At 39.2% G+C, this 23,626-nt stretch overlaps 1 pseudogene; it reads right to left on the bottom strand.

Annotated features, from left to right (window-relative positions):
* The window catches only part of LOC109379350 (ubiquitin thioesterase OTUB1-like), a 108,170-nt pseudogene extending 95,458 nt beyond the window's left edge, over positions 1–12,712 (bottom strand).
* Between the last annotated feature and the right edge of the window lie 10,914 nt (positions 12,713–23,626).

Here is a 23,626-nt window from a genome sequence, read left to right as displayed (position 1 = left end):
TGTGTGTGTGTGTGTGTGTGTGTGTGTGTGTGTGTGTGTGTGTGATGGCCAAGGTCAGGGTATGGAGCTTGGAAGTATCAAGTCTTTCTTTGTGAATTTGGTTTCTTAAGGGCAATATTCTTTGGACCACTGTTGCAGTTTTCTCTTTTCTCAGTCGACTGAGGTAATGTGTTTGGAAGATTCAACTTTGGTCCTAGACTTATCCTTGATGAATGTAAAATCATTTTCCCTGCCCTGCCCCAATGGAACCAGCATCAATGACCCCCAGGATCAAATGCATTGAGGCATGCTTTTCTCTATTTATTTCTTAAACTGATGAGATCTGAGGGCTCTAGATTCTGAGCAGTCGTGGATCCCTGAGCCTACCACTGAGGAGAGAAAAAGGGCAGCCTAGAGTATAGCAGCATGGATGATCGTAGGCTCTGAACTTCCTGTCTCCATTACCTGCACACCTATCATGCAACCCTGAAGTTAATTTTATTTTTAGGTTCCTAGCACAGGAAAACACAGCTGCTTATTTTACTGCATCTGAATGCTGTGCTCCGTGGTATTCAGTGAAATCATGCTATATTCATCTCTAACATTGTGTAACACCAGCTTTAATACAAACAGGGGTAAATAACAGTGGCACATTAATTACTCCTTTCTAGTTTACTCTGACTAAAATGAAGTCTAATATAATTATAGATGATGCATTTTCAATTAGCCTTTGCTAATACTATTAATAAGATTAATAATATATACTAAAAATGTCAATATGCTTATCTAAATAAATTTTTTAAATCACCCTTTCAAGTCCCAGCATCAAACATTAAGGCACAGCATCTTAATTACAAGTGCTCATCAACAAAGTTAAATGGAGACCATCCCTCAAGTGAGGCAGAGACAGAGGCAAGCCCCAAAGCTGTCTACGTGTTCACCTTTCTCAGCCCCATTTGACTTGTCTGTAAAGCATCAGCGTGTGTGGAGAGAACATACCCAAATCTGCACAGGGCTTTTCAAAATTCTTACATAGCAAGGGCTACACATGGTGCAGCTTATTCTCTAATACACACATACATATAAATGACCCCTTTCTGAACTGAATGATAAAGTGTGGGTTTTGCCTTTATAATTTTAATAATATACAGCACAACTGTGAGTAGTGTTAATGTATAGAATTAATTGTCCCAGTGAGACATTTCTTCCAAAAAAAGCAATAATAGCTGGATTCTCCTTGAGAATGTGAAAACCCTCTGGTCTACTAATAAAATGGAAAAGGTTCACAAAATAATATCCTAAATAATTGGGTTCCTAGTACCAAAGACCCCATGTAGTTTCTCTCAAGCAATCTAAAAAATTTGTGATTATTCCTCTGGACTTAATAAAACATAATTGAAAAAATATCAGTGAGGATAACATAGAGATATATCCACATCTCCTTAATATTTTTAAAGGTGAAATTCTTAACACTTTCTCATTATTAAGGAGAAAAGATGTTTTGCGAATAAATAATGATGTTTACTTGGCTGAAAACATATTGGTAACGTGCCCAGTCTCCCCCACCCCCGTGTGTGTGTGTGTGTGTGTGTGTGTGTGTGTGTGTGTGTGTGTGTGTGATATGGGATCATTAAAACTTTTCAACAGCTCCAGTTTGTAAATCCACTGGCCCTTTCCTCCCCAGAAACTGGGAAACTGCATACCCCTACTGTGCTGTATTCATAAACAAATTAGTGTCCTTTGAATAGATTGTGTGTGTGTGTGTGTGTGTGTGTGTGTAGGGGGTGGTGGGAGCACAAAACTGTTCTCCTGCCTGGATGAATGTTTTCATCCCAGTAGTTTTTCTTTTCTTTTCCCCACTTCAAACATAAAGTCTTACCCAGACTAAAAATCTCAACCTTATTCTTTTTTTCTACTTATCTTTACCTGTTTATTCAATTGTTCTTATGCTACAACAACCAGGAAAAACAAAAAGGAAAAAACAAAACAAAACACAAAACAGTGGCTGGAAATGCACATAATTTTCCATGAAGAACGAGGAGCTGTGGAGAGTGTTGAGGACCTGGAGGGAGCCTGGGAAATGCAAAAGGGACTCAGGACAGAGCTGGGTATGCTAGAGCGACAGAATGCTGAAGATAGTTGTCCCAGCTACGAGATAAAAGCTACATTACATGAAATTAATGGAGGCTGTCTGCGACATACATGAATCACTGTTTCAACACTAAGAAACCAGCACAAAAGAATAAAGAAATCTGAGTACTAACTACATCTTCAAAGGTCTCCTATTTACCCAGCTATACTGGGTACTGACACAAGTGGGGGGAGATATAAGAAAAAAGCACTGCTGTGATCGAATGAATGCGACCATATGAGCTATATTGGAGCCGTATGCATCCTATTTAGCTGATATCAAACACAGTTTAATGAAAGTTAAATAGTTTCTGAGGAGTGCATGAGCTGGAACAGATTAGATTCCACCGAGGGGTCTCTCAGCATATTGTTGCTCACATGTATTCCCCGCTCAGGGCTGCTACGATTCCAGCACTCCATTAGCAATACACAAAAGACTTATGCAGATAGCGGGCATAAGCTCCTACCGCCATGTTGGGAAATAAACACACACACACACACACACACACACACACACACACACAGACAAACGCACACATGGACAGAGGTTTTGTTCAGTGTGTTCATCTCAAAATAGATCTCTGTCATTCAAAACTGATAAGAGCATTTGGAGGAAGAAGGATGTAGCTGCCTATATTTTTAAATAGAGAAATATGTAAACGGCCTCAAATAGAAGATATTGCATCAGGCATATAGTGGGAGTTTGATCTTTCAGAGGACAATGGCATGGGTGAATGTGATGCCCTTTTGATCTATAAAGCTGCATCTGGGCTAAAGGTAGGGCAGCTTCCCTGTTCCCATCCCATGAAGTTAGAAGGGTATATGCTTCTGAAAATGCTCACACACACAGTATTCCTTCAGCAACACCTCATTTTTAAAATGTACAATCCCTTCCAGAAATACTGCTGAACAGCCTGTCCATCTATTCACATGGCTGTCGCAAAAACTGACATGAATTGCAATTAATAATTTCATTACTTGGCAAAGATTTTTTTTTAACTTCCCCACAATTAAATTGTCTATGTGCTTTTTTTCTTTCCTTCTGTCCAAGCACCCCCTGCTCTGTCTTTATTGAGCTGACATTTCATGGACAGTGACAGTGGTATTTTAATTTAAATAAACAGGAGAGATCTTTCACATTGGTCTTTCTACAAAAATGGCCGAAATGGTTGAGTGGTTGAAAATGGTTGCTCCTTTCAGATGAAGAGGAAAAGAAGTCACTTCCAGCCTTACCTATGGTCACTTTTTCACTCTGACATAATTGCAGTCAAACTTCATTACTCTATGTCCGGCATTTTCCCTGTGCAAAGCTGGGTTATAATGATGAATCAGATATGCTCCCTATACTCAAAGAGCTCACAGTTTAGCATAGAGTTTTTCAACTAGGGGGCGATTTTAACCCCTATCCTTAGAGGAAATTCGGCAGTGTCTAAGACATGTATTTTAGTTGTTCCAACTCAAGGAATGCCACTGGAACCTTGTGGGTAGAGGCTGGGGATGCTGTTCCTCACCCTGCATTGTGCAGGACAGCCCTCCACAATAAAGACTTGTCCAGTCCAAAACGCCAATAGTGCTGAGATCTAGAGAGATGTTTGTTTCCTAAGCAGGAGCAAGGTGAAGCTCCTCGTAAACATTGCTCTCTCTGATACAGCTCTACCTTGTTTCTATTCCTAGGAAAGTCTGAACACTGGCATGTTGTCATCTGGTGGCACCCAGATGCTGAATGTGGCATTTTGCTTAAACTTTGGGAGTAAACTCTTAACTTTTTGCAGTCACAGGGAATGCTCCAAGTTTTTGGAAACCTTTTTTAGTTTCTTAACTGCCTGAGATTAGGAGCAAGGGATCTTCTATAAATTTAGCCAAGGAAAAACAAAACAGAACAAAAACACCATGCATCTGTCTTATATTCTTTTCTCATCTATAGTGAGACTTTCCTATTAATATTACTCAATACCTTCTAGAAGGGATGGAATTTTTCTCAATCATCTCTCCTGTGTCCTCTTATTATTATTCCTAGGGATAAAAATGGCCCCACATTAGGGAGCTGAGTGTCCATTCAGGGTGGCTTGTCAGATGCACTAAGGTAATTGGTTCTATTTCTTCACCTCTGTGCTCAGGTATAATAATTTAATTAAGAAACAGAGTAGGTGTTGAAGTTGTCACCAGCTGCCTATTCTGGTCAAGAAGGATTTCCCCACATTATTCCTGCTGTCCTTGTCATCACATTATGTAATCACATTCCATGTGACATCATGTCAGAAGTGGTGCACACATTGAAAGTTGCCTCCATCTGGTGGTGACAAAATGGGGGGCGACTGCCCTGTTAGGGAACATCAACTAGTCTACAATCTCTGTAAAAATATTGATGGATATGTTCTTCACTTCCTCCTGGATTTGTGCTCTTCAGATAATTGGGGCTATAACATCGCTGTGGCTAGAAGCTGAAGCTTAATTTATAATGGACTGATCGCAAAGTTTATCTACTATGACTAATAATCATAATGTAACGGTAATGTCAGTCATAATAAGAAGGAACTAATTAGAGTGGAAAACAATATCTCTCCTTAAGAAACCTTACCTAGCTGAGAAAATAAGATGTGTAGATGGCACAACGTGTGCTAATTCATTTAGCACAGTGAACCCAAGTAACAGCACTCGCATGGAATGATTGATTGACCCAGGAAATAATTCACATGGAAACTAATTGATTGAGGATAACTCTCATACCTCCTTTACCTGTGACATGAAACACTGTACAGTGGCGCTGGCACTGGGATGTTGTTGCATAAAGTAGCCCAAAGCAATTATTTCCTTGAAAATGACTCCTTACATGTTCCTAGATGTAAGTATCAGCCGGACTGAGTGCCGAGTGAAGAGGGAAGGCTGGCTGCAGTGGTGATTGCAAAGGCATATTTTTGATAAAGAATGTCATCAATGAAATGAGACTACATTCTTGCTGATTGGCAAGGGTTGGGGAATATTTTGGAGGGACTTATTACGGTGTGCTGAAAGGATTTCAAGAATCTTGCAACAGTTTCTCTTTAACCTGCAGGTGGCATTAGTAGTAAAAATGTATTTTCTATCATTCTTGAAAAAATCTTCAGCAGTGAAGTGAGGGAAACAGTAAAGGGCTTCGCAGCATGACTCAATTAGAGGAGCAAGCCCGATTCATTGCAGATGGCTTTTTGCTATGTTTAATAATCCAGGGAACTCAATGATCCAAATCCAGAAATAGTAAACTACAATCCTTATAGGAATAGAAAAATCTGGGGAAGTTTTTTTCTTTCTCTTGAGTTTGGAATACAAACATACATCTATATGCACGTGCGTGCACGCACACATACATGCATGGGCGTGCACACACACATCTTTGTGAGTCCATTACCATGTGGGCGTCCAAGAATCTGAGCACCGGGGGCAAACTTGGTTCTTTGCTTACAGAGTGAGCATGGAAACTCAGCAAAGTGTGATCAAAAATCTTCCTGAAACCAGTTCTCTAAGATTCACTCTCATTGACGCTGGCCTTGTCTCTAGTGCAGAGAAACTGTGTGTTGTTAGCATAGCAGTTCCTGTGGCCACAGTATGTATTTTTCACTTCTTTATGGTGCAATAGCAACTTACTAAAAGCACTGGCCAAGCAAATCCTGGGACATGATGAAATATCTGGAATAGAGCCAATTTAGTGAAGTTGTCCCTCCCATCTCTTCAGATAACTGCCACTCCAACTACTTATATCTGGTAAAGGGATTGAAAATTTAAGACATTCCTTTAGAAACCCAAGGCATCAAATGGATTGCAAACTCAGAAAAACACACAAAACAGGTATAAAGCCTGTTGGGATTAGGGTCTGTGATCTTATTCCATATTAGGTGGAGCAGGACAAGTATGGGGAAGATGCTCAATGTGGTGGCCCTGAATATAGCATATATGCAATCCCTCGACATCCTTCAATGACAACATGGCCGTCTACTAGGAAGAGGCTGCAAGGAAATGACAGACACTGATTGGAGTTCTTGTAAACATAAAACTCAGACTGACGGATAAATATTCTTCACAAAGAGGCCACTAACCACTAACCAGTAAATTTAGACCTTTTTCTGAACTGCGCATTTTCCTCTCTGGCGTTTCTTACATGTAAATGTTTTATTGTGCATGTCTGCTTCCCTTCCGATGGACATTTGAGTATTTTTTGATTTCTGACAGCTCTGATCAATATGCCAGAAGGAGATCTCTAGCCATGAGGTCTCAAAGTTCTTTTTTAGTAAACTGATATGAAGGTTACTATCTTATCAAATATTTAGCACTGATATAATGTGAAGCCATTTATCAATGAATTGGTTAAGTCACCAACTTTTACAAGCCTGCAAGTTATAATCTAACTTTCCCCTTTTCTCATTAGCTTCTTTCTAGCATTACTATTTCTCAGGCTCCAGCATAGAGGCTCTTGGCCTCCCAAGAAACAGAGTCCATCATACCACCAGTATCGATAGGAGTTGCCATTAATAAGTCCATTTCTACCAAAGGTTGCCACTACCTACATCTCTACTAAAACCTGGGATTTGACTGGGTAGTGCTGTGCCTTTGAGCCCTGTTGTTCCCTGTAGTGGGTGAGACCCTGGAGCCCAGAGAGCCCCCAGGCTGTGGAGCGGGTCCTGTGGGGAAGTGGCAAAGACGACCTTCCTCTCCCTTGGTGTCATCGACTATCAGTGGGGCTTCATTTAGGTGGTGTTCTCTGTGCCCGAAGACTTAGTATTTAACAAAAGAGTTCTCCAGTGGTAACTTGTATCCTCTGAGTTCTCCACAGAACTCTAAGATAAGTGCCATGGAGGCTGGAAGGGGACACAGAGCCACTATACTTATGGCACAAACAACCTAGTGCCCAGCTGGGGCTTCCTGCCTTAGATGGGCTGTGTGCCAGAATCCATGTTCCCCTGTATAATGACATACTATGCTCAGCTTCGACCTCATACACTCAAAGTAATTTTATTCCAGTGTCCCATGGTTCATCCTTCCTACTGCGTCTTGCTGGGGACATGGACACCCTGATTTCTTCTGGTCTTCTTTACTCCAGATGTTGTGTATTTTAAAAGAGATCCATGATTCTTCTTATTCAGATTAAAATAGTATCTGTGCTAAATTTAGTACATGTGGCCCGATAACGGATTTTTCTTTCTAACTTGAAAAGTTACTATTTGAAAAGATTGACAAGGTACTATGGGTGAAATATTTGTGTCCCTCAAAAAATTCATATGTTGAAACCCTAACCCCCAAAGTGATGATATTTAGAGATGGGGCATTTGGAAGATAATTAGGTCACAAGGGTGGAACCTTCATCATGGGATTAGCGCTCTTATAAAAGGAGACCTCAGAGAACTTGCTTCCTCTTTCTCGCTCTCTATGCCATGTGAGGACACCTGCCAAACCGGAAGAGTGTCCTCAGCAGAAGCCAGCATTCTGGCATCCTGATTTCAGACTTCTCATGGGAAACAAATATCTGTTTTTATAAGCCATCTAGTCCATGGTATTTTGTTACAGCAGACGGGAGCAGACTAAGACACATGGTTATAAAATGTTTCACAATTGGTTTTAAATTTAACAAATAACTTTAAAAATCACCATGAAACCAAGACAGTTGTTAGAAAATCCAGACACGGGATGGCTTTAGCTTCTGAGTAAGCAACAGTAATGATCCTCAGTAGCTGAAAAGAAAACATTTCATTTAGTCACCTCTACTTGGAGTTCTCTTAATCACTCCATTCTGTCTGGGTTTCAGCTCCTGTATATTATAGCATATATGTGAGCTCTATATGGCGATTTATGAGGACCCTGCAACTTATTTATATTATATAATGGTAATCTCTCCCCTGACTGTGTTTTCTATTCCCAAACTGCTACCTGAATGGGCCACAGCACCTCAGGTTTCACTGGTACAACTGTTGTGTGTGCTTCGACTTATTTGCATTTCATCAGGTTTGGTGATATATTATTTCACTTTCATCAAATTCTCTTCAAAGTTCCTCTATAGATAAGATGGAGCTCTGGTTGATGACTCAGATATATGCCTCTCACCTGGGACCATTTGTAAGCTGAAAACTAACACTCCTCGTAAATCCACTAATATATGTTTGGCCTTTGCTTCCTTTGGACTTGTTTCCATTTCCACTCTATAAATGTACACTAGACTAGCTTAATACTTGCACCAAACCCTATGCTTTACAGGTCCTCCAAGACACATGCATTCGCGTGTGTATACACACACACACACACACACACACACACACACACTCACTCACTCCAAGTATATGTGATTGAAAGGATACAAACTTCCAGTTATAAGATGAATAAGCCCTGAAGATCTAATGTACAGCACAGTGATTATCATTAATAACACTGTATTATATACATGAAAGTTGCGAAGAGAGTAAATCCTGCATGTTCTCACCACAAAAAAGAAATGGTAATTATATGATGTGATGGATATGTTAGCTAATGCTATGGTGGTAATTGTTTTGCAATATATAAGTCTAACAAATCAACACGTTGTACACCTTAGACTTACACAGTGGTATATGTCAATTACATCTTAGGAAAGCTGGAAAATAAAAGAGTATACACAGTTGAATCCAATCACTAATTTTTATGTCCTACTCTATGCACAGTTCTGAAAAGATTTCATAATTACAAAGCAATGACACTTCAGTTTTTGGAACAGAGAGGTTAAACTTTTGGGTAAGGTAGGAAAAGGAAAGTATAAAGGCAGGGTATGGGAGATAGGAGATCTAGGGATTACATCCTGGCTTTCTAACTTAACTACTCTCTGTCTCCACTTATTCATCTTGGATATATTATACTTGTTCTGTGTGTTTATACTGTTATCAAAGCAAATAAAACCAAGGAAATACTTGGAAAAATATAAAATGGTGTGCCAGTGTTAGGTGCATTGCTGCTTAAAACATCTAAATAACCTGTAGGATACTCAGCAGCACCCAGGAGCCCCACCCAGCATGCACCTCGTGTAATTTCTGCACGTGCCAAGGCAAACTCATATCCCTACAAGGCACATATCTGTGGATTGGAGCCTCGTGGACAGTGGCATGCTAGGTTGTATCTCATCCTTTATGAAAATCCTCTTACCTTCATTCATTTGACAGAGCAAATCAAAACATGCGAGAAGAGATGATTGTCTCAAATGAAAAGCAGGGCCTGCAGAGTGGGTAAAGCATGGGAGGGAGATGCTTCTGTCAGCAGTGAGTACAGGAGGCGGGGACTGCGAAAGTGTTTTGGACTCTGTGGCTAGAAGATACTGTGAAAGGAGCTAAAAAGGAAGCTTTTCTGGGTTTTTTGTTGTTTTGTTTTTTTAGAGTGCTAGCCCCTTTAAATAAGGGAACACTGACCCAGTAAGTCTCAGGCATTTTTACAAAGGCCTTTAAGACCCCTTTGTTTTGACTAAAGTGTACGTATTTCTACATTTCTGCCCCTTCACAAACACATTTGTTCTAACCATATTGCATCAGATCTGCATTCCTAGCCAAGTCCCTTGAATTCTTAATTCTTGTTAACAACTCTGGCAATTAACCAATTACTCCTTCCACTGAAGGGCTCAGAGAGGAAGGGGCCAATGATTTACAGCAGCACAGAGTCCTTGCTTGTTGAATTGAAGTCAATTGCTGGAGTGCTTCATTTAGAGACTTGATGGGCAGGTGAGTAGCCAACAGGCTGAAGCCAATCAAAAGACTAATACTTCCAAAGGTGACAGGTTGGCAGCGCTGCTTCCTCTGCCTCTTTTGTGCTGTCTGTTTCTCACCTCCTCTCCCTGTTCCCAGAACTCACACGAACACCTCATGCTGTCTGTGTGGGTCAGCCATCCAGTCCTGTGCTGACGGTTTTACAGGATGGTGGAATCACAGTGTTTCAGGACTCTTAGAAGTTGTCTAGCCTGTAAGTGTGGGAAGCTGTTCTACAATTCCTAGTGAATGGGCATTTTCAAATATTGTCAGTAATGACTTTGGAAAAAGGCAGAGCATCCCACTGCTGGACAACGCTGTTGGAAAGTGTCCCTTAAAACGAGAGAAAAAAAAATTCTCTCTCTTTGAAATTTATACTCACCATGGATCCTACTTTGGTCCTGTGAAGCAATCCAGGATCTCTGCTCTCCTTTCTAGCAAATGTGCCTCCAAAACCTGAGAACAGCTGTCATATCTCCATCTTCTTTCTTCACTGCAGTTTCTCTAATGCTCACGGAGTGTGGTTTTCTTAGGTTTTTACAGTGCCTTCTAAAGACACTTTTTTATTTTTCAAGGCTCTTCTTAAATTGCAGCGCCCACGTTTTAAGGTAGTTGCCCATACTACCTTTCCCATGAGCCCTGTTCCTGCTGTTACACAGTCCCATATGATCTTTGGTGCCAGTGAACCATAGATTCTGGGGGGGAACTATACAAGTACAGCCAATAAAATGACCAAGAACATTCTGATGACATTTGCTAGGTCTTACCTGAAATAACTTTGGAGTCATCATTTCTGTTTCAAGAACTGTTTCTGGGGCTGCCTGGCATGGCTTGAACTTTTGATATGCTCTTTAAGAGAATCTAAATTTACTGAGTTAATAAAACTATAGACACTGGCAAAGGCAATACCAGAGCAAGGGGAGGCAAGGCACGGTATCAGCCCGAGGGAAGAATGGGAAGGCCGCACAGGAGAGAGGGAGGCAAATGGCTCCTGCAGAAAAGAAAGCTCTTTGGTGGTAGACATCGAATCGCCCCAAAGGGCAGGACTGACCAGATGTGCAGACCTGCCAGTGTGTACATTGATGTGAATCGAGGGGTACCAGAACACTATCAGTTCCCACATATTCATTGTACTGCTCCTACCCCCAGAAATCCTCATATAGTTAACACCTTTTGCTTAAGGCCCCCATAAAAATGTAAATGTTCTCTGGAAGAATAAATTATTACCCTATTATGAAGTAACATCTTAGCTCTATTGACCAAACTAGTATGAACTGGTCACTGAGTGGATCCTTAAGGTAATTGGCTACAAACCTGATACATATTTTAGTTGGGTGAGAATAAAGAAGAATATACAAAGACAGCATTAAGATATGGTGGTACAAGGGGGTGAATACGAGGGGTAGAGATAAAGATTTGGTGGGTAGCAAACTTCCTGAATCAAATGGGGGCACCTCTATGTAGGCCTGTGGAGCCCTCAGCAGGTGTGGATACTGGGAACTGGGTGAATACATGGTAGATGCTAAAAAGCAGCTAAAAAGGAATGTTAATAAATCTCTTAAGTCGAAATGCTATGGAGGGAGACCCTGAGGAAATATCTATAGAGCTTGAGCTCAGGAACTATGAATTGGCTGGTTAGGCATGATGTCTAGTGCTTTGATTTTTAATTATCATTTCCCACTTCTGAATAGACTTAAATGACTTCAGAGCTGTAAACTGTAAGTGGAAATATCATTTGGTTTTCTGCTTTTTTCCTCCTTTATTTTATCCTCTTTGATTTCTCCCATTTTATTCCTGCTATTTTCCTGGCCAAGCCCCAAAAGAGTGATAAATTAGCAAATGTAAGGGAGGAGGGGTTCGGAAAGTAGATCAAAAATGGGAAAAAAGATAAGGAAGAATAACGTTCATAATCTTTGTATTCCTAAAGTTGAAGGACTCTGACTTCCAGTAACAGAAAACTACTTACTGTAACTTAGGCACAAGAGTATATTTACTCTCATAAAGAGTGTAAAGGGAAGGGTAATCTCAGGGTGCCTTGATCCTGAGACTTCGGTGCTGGTCTGTCTCTCTCTCCCTCTCCCCTTCCCCGTCCCCCCTCCATCCCTCCCTCTTTCTCTCTTTCTCCCCCTCCCCCTTCTCTTCCCCTTTCTCCTTGCTTCCCTTCCCCGGATTTTTTTAAGCTTACATCTTCACAACCTTGTGACCATATGAGGAATAGTTCCTTTTTCTTTAGCTCGATTATAGAAAAACGTAAAACAGAGAAGGGCTCTGATTTGCTTAATGTGTGTCATATGCTTACACCCAGAATGACCAACCAAGGTGAAGGGTGCTGTAATTGGCTTATTCTAGATTCCATGTAACTCCCATGACCAGGCAGCTGATGTCTGTTACCAGACAGGAAGAGAAGGGATGTTAGACAAGCAAATTAAAAATCATAATGGAAAGGAAGATAGGAGGAGTTGTTAGATAGCAGCGTCCTTCCATTCCTAATGAGAGTGAAGATCTTAGTGGGATTCTTTACCACATGCAACCTGCTTATGCAATTTTGAAATGGACTTTATTAGTCTCCTAAGGCTGCCATAATAAAACCCTACAGACTAGGTAGCTGGAACACGAGAAATTTACTCTCTCACAGTTCCGGAGGCTAGAAGGCCAAGTTCAAGATGCCAGCAGTCTTGGTTTCTCTTGAGGCCTCTCTTTTTGGCTTACAAATGTGTCTTCACTGTGTCTTCACAAGGTCTTTCCATTGTGTGCACACACTCTTAATGTCCTTCCCTTTTTTTTATAAAAGCACCAGTCATATTGGATTCGAGCCTCAATCCCTATGACCTCATTACCTTCATTAACTCCTTAAATGCTCTATCTCCAATAAGGCTCATGTTCGGGGTTAGGGCATCAATATAAGAATTTGGAGGGCACACAATTCAGTCCCTAACATGGGCTAATGTAGGTATCATGAAGGAAGTGGGCCCAGTGGAAGAAGGGTATTTGAGTTTAATGTTTTCCCCTAAATCTTAGAGGGTATGTATAAATCAGAAAGGGTGAACCCAAATGAAACAAATACATAGAATATTTGCAGTATAAGGTTTGAGGAGATTATGTAGTTACAACTGAAGAACAGATCTAGCAAACAGGAAATAGGTATGGGGCTGGTATGAGCTGAGGATTCTGCCTAACAGAAAGGCTGATGTTAAGTTCTCAGAAGGTCTCCCCAAAGAGGAGGTCTCCAGCTTTTGAGAGACGCAAGTGCTTCTGAGCCAAGTGAAGGAATATGTTGTTTCTGATTTTGTCTGATGCAGAAGTCGGCTGGATTTTTTGGCAGTGCCGTCATCCAAGAGCTAAGTTTTTAAAAATGTCGAAGAAAATATGATATTTCTTTGCAAATGTGAATTCTAATGGAACCCTATTGCTGGCTAGTTTCCAACAGAGGAAATAGCTATATATTAAAAATATCTATGGGTGGACACTTAAAATTATCATTGCGATGAAAAGGCAGTTTATATGGTAGCTCTTGTTTGAATGAAAGTGGAAATCCAGTTTCTATACTGAGAGAGTAATAATCTGGTAGGCCCCCTTACTTACGAGGAAGAAATTAGGTTTAGGGAAACAAATAAAATCATTTTGAGAAATCAGCTAGGTCTGGGGGATAATTCCTGTTATGATCCATTGAATGGAAGCTCTGTGTTTGTTCACTTGGAATAGTTCATTTATAATCCTATGTACAGAGCCTACATGTGGGGTGTGTGTGTGTGTGTGTGTGTGTGTGTGTGTGTGTGTGTGTGTGTGAGAGAGAGAGAGAGAGAGAGAGAGAGAGAGAGAGAGAGAGAACTGACAAAGAATGAAATCAATGTACAAGTAGCATGACTTAGAAATGTATCATTTTTAATAATATGGTTTGAAAGGTAAGGTAAACCTGACAATGAGTTTTCTTTCTTGTAGGTAGGTTTGTGTAAAAAAGGAAAAAAGCTTTTTCATATACATATAGAAATCTATGTATCATGTCCCCTGCAAATATAAGCGAGGATGTTGCACATATGTCACAAATTAATTCTGAAGCAATTTCAGATCCAGATTTGTGTTAATGCATTTAGTCAGTAATTAGTTGTCCATTCATTCATTAACAGCATATTTTTAAAACTTCTTGCAAAACCTCACCTCCCCCCTCCACACAGTGGCACTTCTAAGAAGACAGAAGGGATATAAAATATGTTGGGTAAGATGGGAAAACAAATCAAAGAAAGAAAATTACATGTTAGTTGTAGAAGAACATTAGTTTTAGAAATGGGATTTACAAAGAAAACACTTTGCTTCCCTTTACCTTTTCACACAAAAAAGGTGAAGTTGTGAATTGGAGCTGCATCAGTGAGTACTTTAGCATTTTATGATTCCAGTTTAGTATAATGCTTTCTCTCTTGGACATTATAATTTTTCTTCCATTTGTAAAGCACTTTATAGTTTTCTAAGCAGTTTCACATCAAGTAGTTCATTTGTGGAACTAATAGCATTTACATGGGATAACAATATTCTAATAGAATTGTGCAATTCGTATAATGAGTTTAACTTGTTATTAAAATGAGTGTCACTTGGATAAGATTGAAAGAGGAACCATACTGGTCAATGGTCTTGAAGTAAATTCTGACCATTCCTGATGTATAAGAGGTAGGAGCCCAGGTGTCTTTCTTCAGGCCTTTTGATTCTTCTCCTTTATTTGTATACTGCCTATCCTTTGTCTCCACTTTCAGTTAGCACAGAGGATCACTTAGGGCAGAGAAAATGGGAACCAAACAGCTTAATATCTTGCTCTGTACCTACTGAGGGTACAAGAAATATATTTGCATATATTTGTTTGCATATATTTTGTGAAACAAAATACTAAAGTTGGGAGCCAAATGTACATAGTTGGCCACTTTTTAGTAGCGGACTGAAATTTGGAAATATGTTATGCAGTGGTGAACAGAATCCCAAAATAGTGTTTAGGATGAGCTAAAGCTAATGGCATTTTACTCAATTAAAACGCTGCTCTAGTCTTAACATAGGGACAGGACATGATGTTGAATCACCCTGTCTATTCTTTCTACATCTCTTCTCTGCTCAAACATTGATTAAGCCTGATTTTCCACCTTCAGATCTTCATATCCCCTTAAGATTTTATATTTGGTAACAATGAAGTATCATCTAAGATGGGATAATTAATTGGATAGTTATCAATCTTGAGGTATTCTTAGAAAAAGGAATTTCAGGGTCCGGAACAATGAAGAGGAAATGGGGGATTTGGGAATGAGAAATAAAATTACTTTGGGCAAATATGGCCAGAATAAAACATTTTAATGTTTTTAAAGGAAGGCCAAAGGCACAAAGATACCCTGTCTGCATTTCACATTTTCTTTAAGAGTTGTGACAGAGATTTCTTGTTTTCATTGTGTTTATTAGTTCCCCTTTATAAACATGTCCCCTGCACTATTGGGTGTGACAATGGGCTCAGCTAAAAAACTGCATGACCCAGCTTCTCTTTCTCCTTCTTGTTTCTATCAGCCTACAGTGTTTGCAATATGGTTAGACTTTCTGAGCACAAGTTGCTGTGGAGAATGGAAGCTACATGCTAAGGATGGAGGGAAAAAAATGATGGAAGGAATCTGAGATACTGATGCTGTATTGAACACCTCTTGTTCACATCTGTTATTCTAGCCACTGCTAGGTGACCAGCTTTGCTCAGGTACAACTCCCTTCCTCATCCATAGAATCTCTAATCATTTACCTTCGCATTGGACACCAGTAGGGACTTCTTCCACACTCAAGGAAGTATCACCCAGAAATGTTAGTGGTGGTATATAAGGAGAGTTAATACATCTTGAGACTACTAAGTGCCCTTCCCATTGGGAGGTGGAGGGGAAATGGATCCATGCTTTCCTCTTCTTTTTCTGTCAGAAGGTTCCCTGATGAGGCTCCCTTATGGGAAGCAGCACGTGACTCGAAGGAAGTGTGGATGGCAGTGGGCATCGTGGAGCTCTGCCCACATCTCTATTCAAGGCAACACTTCCCCGGCTCCTCTGCCTCATTGGGGCTGCCCTCAGCCATAGGGAATTGCCTCACTAGGTTCCCCCCACCTCCCAGAGCATGGCCCACTCTGATGGGGGGCACACCCGAGGGCCCATCTCCAGCTCCAGAGCTCCAGGTAGGGGGCTGAGGCCCCAGGTGCAGCTGCCTTCCTCCCTTCCTTAAAGACATGTCATCTGAGAGCACTCCTTGGTCTTCCCTCTTCTTCCTGCAGTTTTGCATCTCAGGGAACACAAGCTGGCTTTTGAGGTCCAAAGCCATTTGGGATATGAAAAGCTGTCATGGAACATATAAGGTTTGGGGAAAAAAGTCATGAGTAAGAGTAACAATAGCCCCTCCCCGAAACAAAACAAAAAATAAAATGAGAGGAAAAGAAGTTCTCCAGTGAATTTTCTTTTCTTTCTTTTTTTTATCAATTGCAGGTGACATTCAATATTATTTTATATTAATTTCAGGTGTACATCATAGTAGTTAGACATTTATATAATTTAAGAAGTGATCCTCCTGTCTAGTCTAGCACCCTCCGGGCACTATACATAGTTATTACCATATTATTGACTATATTACTTTACATCCCATGACTATTTTGTAACTACAAATTAGTACTTCTTAATCCCTTCATATTTTCACCCTGCCCCCAACCCCCATCCTGTCTGGCAACCATCAAATGTTCTCTGTGTCTATGAATTTGTTTCTGTTTTGTTCATTTGTTTATTTTGTTAGATTACACATATAAGTGAAATCACACTGCATCTATCTTTCACTGTCTGATATACTCCACTCAGCACAGTACCCTCCAGGTCCATCTATGCTGCTGCAAATGGCAAGAACCCATTCCCTTCCCTGGCTGAGCAATATTCCACTGTATATATGTACCACCTCCTCTTTATCCATTGATGGTCACCCAGGTTGCCCCCACATCTTGGCCATTGTAATCAATGTCAATGAGGGTGATTGTCCAGCAGGCTGATTGGTAGAGGACTGCCCATGACTATAGCTGACCAGCTGTGGTACAAAGGCTGACCCTACAGAGCAGGGTTCATTTTATCAGTATTCTGGTGCTTTCCCTGTCTACCCTTTAGTATAACATCCTAGGAGGCAGCTGGGAGATGCTCAAGGTATGCCAACTCTGAGGCCTCCTAGGAGGGGACCTGCTGCAGGCCAAGTTTAGCCAAAGCCTATGTCCTGCCCGAGGCCAACTGGCATGAACCACAAAGCAATCTGCAGATGGCCACTGATTGCATTGGGCTTGGAGGTGCCTTGAGAGGCCAATCCCCGAACCAAGGCCGGCTGCTACTAGGGCTGGGCTTTGGTGTGTTTAGCCAGAGGTACAGGACACACCAAAGGCAGATGCTGCTTGTTTGGGTTTTGTGAACCTTTGAGAGATCTTATGAAAGTCTTCAACGTGAGCTGTGATAAGTTGTATAGCAAAGCCACTGGAAGCAGCTTGGGTGTTCCTGAAAGTTGGGTGGGACATGGTCTCAGGGAATCACTAGGGTGCTGCAGAGGAAAGGTAATAGCCAGTTCGATGGAGACTCATATAAGGCAGCTAGCTGCCTATGTCTGCATTTGGGGAAGGGGAAAGCTCAGCAAGGAACAATGCTTCCACCAGCTCTTTGCTCTGGGAAAGAACTGCCCCTCCAGCTCTCATCCTGAAGGTAGATAATTTAATTCCTCCTTTATGTCCCTGGTACCTAACTTTTGTCCTAGCACTGGAGCTCAGATAGAGTGAGTCCATCAGTGAGTAAGTTACTGCATGGTACCTTTAAGTGGAGCACTTGGGAGTGCAGCCCCCACCATCTAACTTAGTTACAATCTCCGCTGGTTTTCACAGCCAGAAATTCTGGGGACTTCGCCTCCTGGCACTTGAAATTCTGGGTTGGGGAGGGGCTGGAACCCCTCACTTCTTGGGGGGGGGTACTTCTGCAGCTGAGATATCCTTCCTGATTTTTAATGGTCACAAGCAGGCATGCAACCATCCCATTCTGCATCTTTGCCCCTCCTACAGTCTGGAGGGGGCTTCTTCTCTATACCCATAGTTGTAGGGCTTTGGTTTGGCTACACTTCAGACAATTCTCAATAACGGTTGTTTTGTAGTTTAGTTGTAACTGATGTGGTCCTGAGAGCAGGTGAGCATAGCATTTACCTACTCCACAACTTGACCAGAAAATTTCCTCCTTTTATTCTTTAGACATGGTTTTTTAGTTCATTGAACATATTTTAAATAGCTTATTTAAAAATCCACCTACTAAGTACAGTTTCTAGGTTTCATGAGGACAATTTCTTTTGACTGGCTTTTTTATTGTACATGGGCCACACTTCCCTGTTTCTTTTCATCTCTCATAGTGTTCTTGTTGAAAATTAAAAACAAATATTTTTCAAATATTATATTTAAACCATGTAATGTAGCAACTCTGGAAATCAGATTTCTGCTCACTGTCTCCAGATTTTGTTGTCATTGCTGTTTTATTGTTTTTGTAGCTGTTTTTGTTGTTGTTTAATTACTTTCCTTGACTAATTATGTAGTCTTTTACATGTGTTGCCACTGAAATATCTGCATTGGTTAGCTTCTTGGCTAGCCTATTAAACAATTACACTGAGAGCTTCTTAAATATCTTGAACCAATAATTTTCTAGGGACAAAGCTGTTTTTCGAGGGTAAGCTCTGAGTATAGTGAAATGAAGAAAAGCCATGGAAACTTGGGTTTCCATGGAACTTCCAGACAAGTAACATAATGGCAATTCTGTGTGTATGGAACTTTGAGGAGGTCCAAATGTGTTCTGTCCATTCCAGTGGCTGCTAGACTACTGGTTTTATGCCTACTCTGATTGTGAGGCCTTTTCATTTCAAGGATTCTGTGGCTCTGGAGAGAGAGCAATGGGAAATGACAAGTTAAAATTCTGCAAAGTTTCCTATTCTTACCATGATTCAGCGATTTTTCCTTGAATAAACACTTCTTAGATCGTTGCAAGGCTTTGCTTAACTTCCAAAATTCTGAAAATATTTATTTGGTTACTTTTTACAGCACTCTCACTGTGTTTATAGAACAGTGGAGTTTTAGAGGTCTTTATACTGCCATTCCTGTTGATGTTACCCCCAGGATTCTGTTTTAGTCAAGAATAAAGGGAAAATCCAAATGTTCTCAGGTGAAGGAAAACTAAGAGAATTTGCCAGCGAATAGACATTAGACATTTCTTCTCCTGTTGAGTTTTCTAAATTATTTTTGTCTAACGTGGTTCTCAATGTATATAGAGGGAATATTTACAACAATTATATAATAAATGTATGTAGAGGAAATATTTACAACAATTATATAATAAATAAAAAGTGTAAAGAGATGTAAAGGTAGGTGATGTTTCTACACTTTACTGAAACTGGTAAAATGATGACAACAGTAAACGCCGATAAAATATGTGTGTATAATGTAATACTTAGGACGATTGCTAAAAAAGATAGAAATTAGTGTACATAAATCAAAGCGGAATTATAAAATTGTGTAATTATTTCACAAAAGACAGGAAAAAGAAATTGGTGAAACAAAAACAGAGGTAACAAATAGAAAATGAAAAAGAGTTAGACTTAATCTCTAACATTTCAATTATTACACTAAATATAAAAGGTTTAAATACACGAATTAAAAGACAAAGATTGTCAGGGTGATTTAAAAAAAATGAACTAGTGATATGCTGTCTATCAAAAATTTATTTCAAATGAAATGATCTAGGTATATTGAAAGTAAAAGGATAGAAAAAGATGTGCAAATATTAATGAAAAGAAAACAGTGGTGGCTATATTAATTATATGAAGTGTACTTCAGAACAAAGACAATTACCAGGGACATTACATACTGATTAATTAATCTCTACACCAAGAAGATATATTAATCATAAGTGTGTATACACCAAACAACATAGCTGATACTATGTGAAGCAAAAACTGATAGAATTTAAAGAAAAAGTAGACAAACTCATAGGTATAGATAGAAATTTCAACATGTCTCTTTCAGCCATTGATAAAACAATGAGACTGAAAAGTCTGTAAGGTTATAGATGATCTCATAGAATCAATTTGACATTTATAGAACATTTCACCAAAAACAACAGAATACACTTTGTTTTCAAGTGCTTATGGAACATATACTATGATAGACCATATCCTGGGCCATAAAACATTCCTTAATACATTTAAAAGAACTAAAATCATACAAATTGTGTTCTTTGACCACAGTGCAATTAAATGAGTAGTCAATAGCATAATTATAATGGGTGAATTACCAAACTACTTGGAAATTGCACAACACACTTCTAAATCATTGAGATGTCAAAGAGGAAGTTTCAAGGGGCATTAAAGAATTACAGTGAACTGAATTAAAATGTAAACAGCATATCAAAATTTGTGATACACAGATGAAGAAGTACTGGGAGGGAAGTTTACAGCAGTAAATGATTACCTTAGAAAAAAGGAAAACTCAAATCAATAATCTAAGCTTCTACCTCAAGATAGTAGAAAAAAGAGCAAAATAGATTGAAAGAGAGAAGAAGGAAATTAATAAACAAAAGAGCAGAGATCCGATGAATTGAAAATACTAAAATAATGGAAGAAAATCAATAAAACAGAGAGGTGGATTCTTGAAAAAGATCAATAAAATTGACAATCCTTTAACAACACTGACAAAGATAAAAGAATGAAGACATAATTTACCAATATTAAGAATGAAACAAGATAATATTATAGCAGACTCTGCAGATTTTTAAACAGTAATAAGGCAATAATATGAACAGCTCTGTACATATAAGTTTGACAACTTAGATGAACTTAGATTATCAATTTCTCAAAAAGTGAAAACTGTATGCAACAGATAATTTGAATGATACTATAACTTGATACAATTGAATTTGTAAATTAAAATTCTCTGAAAAAGGCCCAGAAGATTTCACTGAATGAGTCAACTAAACCCTTAAAGAAGAATTAGCACAAGTTATATACAATATCTTCTGGGAAGTGGAAGAGGAGGAAGCATTTTTCAACTCATTTTATGAAGCTAGTCTTAGCCTAATACCAAAATCAGACATAGATAGTATGGAAAATTTAAAAGTAGAGCTTACCAATGAGATTAATAACTGTGTCTTTGAAAATACAGTGTATATCAATATAATCTATATATTATAATTTGGCAAATCTAGTTAAAAAAAGAGTGATACTACATAAACATTTGACTTGTGAATGGGGAAAGATATTTAAATATATCAAGAGGATACTATGAGCATATTTAAGGCAAAACTTATTAATTATATTTATATGGCAATTTTAATGAAATATGTATGTATATAACTATATTTAAATACATTATAAATAACTATATATAAATACATACATTTTAAATATATATTTGTATACATTTTATATACAAATATGTGTAATACATATATAAGATGTATACATATAAATATTTTAAAATATGTATTTGTAAATACATATATAAATACATATATATGTATATAAATTGATTCTGGAATAAGTGGAAATCTTTACTAAATTAATAACAATAGAAGGACATTGAAAGTCAGTCAACTCTGGATTTCTTATCCTGGTAATGATGAATAGGTAGTGTAAATCAACTATTCTATTAGAAATAAACCCTGAAAAATGTAGATGAAATCTTGTTTTTTTAAATACACTTGTAGGCATGGGAGAACTAGTAAGATACTAAGAACTTACCAAATCAAAATATACCATATTTGCCGGCGTATAAGATGATTTTCTGGCCCTGAAAAATATGCCTCCAAGTGGGGGGTCATACGCCAGGTACACTTCAGATAGACTGCCCATAGTGCTTGCCCCGTGCCATAGTGGCCTCCCGATGCCCACCCACTTCATTCCACATACCGTTCAGGCATCAGCAGCGCTGCTGGGTGTATGCTCGGCTGTTATGCGATTTTGCTGTTATGCGATTTTACCACACTCGCAAAATCTACAGTACCAGTCTATAGAGTGTGTTTTCTTTAGTGAATTACCGGCATGTTTACCGGTAATAAACTTGCACTGTTTTATGTATATGTTTGATTACATACAGCCTTGTGACAGTTTTCCTGCATGTCATAAGCATTTGAATATAAATTAAAATGTTGAAATCAAATCCGATAATGTTTTACCTTTTATTTGGTGTGTGGAAGGTGTGCGGAAGAGGGGGTAGTCTTATACGGCGAGTATATAACAAACTCTGTATTTTGAGTGGAAATGTTAGGGGGTCGTCTTATACGCCCAGTCGTCTTATACACCAGCAAATACGGTAAGTGAAGTCAGAAATACAGAGAAGGGAGCCCAGCATTCAGGACCACTTATTTCAGTGTGTATGCTGAAACCTGATTCAGTGAGCTTCAATGAGAACAAAAAATGGCAAATAACTAGAAGCTAAAAATAAATATTTAAAAACCTCTATGTAAATGATAGAACTGATCAATATAATTACCACAATTGAGAACTCAATGCACAGATTTAATAGCATATTAGGTACATTTGAAAAGAGAAATATGAAACTAGTATATAGGTCAGATGGAAAAAATCATAAATGTAACACAAAGAAACGAACTAAAGGAAAATACAGGAGAGAGAATAAGAAACAGAAAATGGGTGGTTCTAACATACATGCTAAGACATACCCAGAAGAAAAGTAGAGTTTGAGAAAGAATAATATTTGAAGAGACAATACCTGAAATATAAACACAAGTTATAAATAACTCCCCATGAGTCCCAAGTAAAACAAATTATGAGAAAATTATACCTACCATTGTAAACCTGAAAACTTCTGATGAAGAATAAGATCTTAAAAGCAGTTGAGCAAAAATTACTTTCAAAGGAGCCACAATTTGACTGACAACAGTCCTCACAAAAGAAACAATGGAAGCCAGAAAACATTGAAATGATAGCTTCAAAGCATTGAAAAACAAAAAGGTTAACCTAGAATTTTATAACTACTGAAATTATTCTTCTTAAAGAAAGACAATTTCAGAAATATAGCAAAAAATAAAATACTTTATCACAGTACATACTGCAAGACATTCCTAAGGATATTCTGTAGAAGAAAATGAAATGATTCAGTGAATGAAGAGAGAAAAGTACTAAAAGATAAACATATGGGTACATCTAAATGAATATGAACTGTAAAAATAAAATGAATAATATGTTTGAGGGCTTTACACATAAAGACAGAATTAAAATATATAACAATTGCAACTTATAAGACATGAGAACCGGAAATGCAGTTAAAGTGTCTTGAGGCCCTTGAAATGCCTGGGACAAGATGAAAGTATCATCTTATGTCAGCTTTTTATATGTCAAGAATTTATGCTTTAGGGCCGGGCCAGTGGCATGTTGGTTAAGAATTGGCTTGGGATGCCAGAGGGCACTGGTTCGGATCCTGTATATGAGGGCCAGTGACACTGCCCTCTGCAGCTAAGATGGTGAACGGCAGCTTGACCTCGGGCTGGGCTGCTGTGGGTCTCTGGCGACGGCATAGGCTGCAGTCCCCTGCTGCAGTGGGCTGCCATAAGCTACCATGTGTAGCTGGCAACCAGCGTGAGCGGCCAGCAGCCACTGTGAGTGGCCGTCCAGAGGCCGGAGACTGATCTGCCTCGCCCGGGAAGTGTGCAATGATGGTGCCAGCTTGGGCCAGTGAAGCAACATCCTCCACAACTAGACTGAAGAACAAAACAACAGCAACTTGTCTGTTCCCCTTCCCC

The sequence above is a fragment of the Hipposideros armiger genome, unplaced genomic scaffold (assembly GCF_001890085.2).
Source record: "Hipposideros armiger isolate ML-2016 unplaced genomic scaffold, ASM189008v1 scaffold_2, whole genome shotgun sequence".
Classification (NCBI taxonomy): domain Eukaryota; kingdom Metazoa; phylum Chordata; class Mammalia; order Chiroptera; family Hipposideridae; genus Hipposideros; species Hipposideros armiger.
Note: the sequence above shows the minus strand (reverse complement) of the source record. Positions and strands in the feature narration are given on the sequence as shown.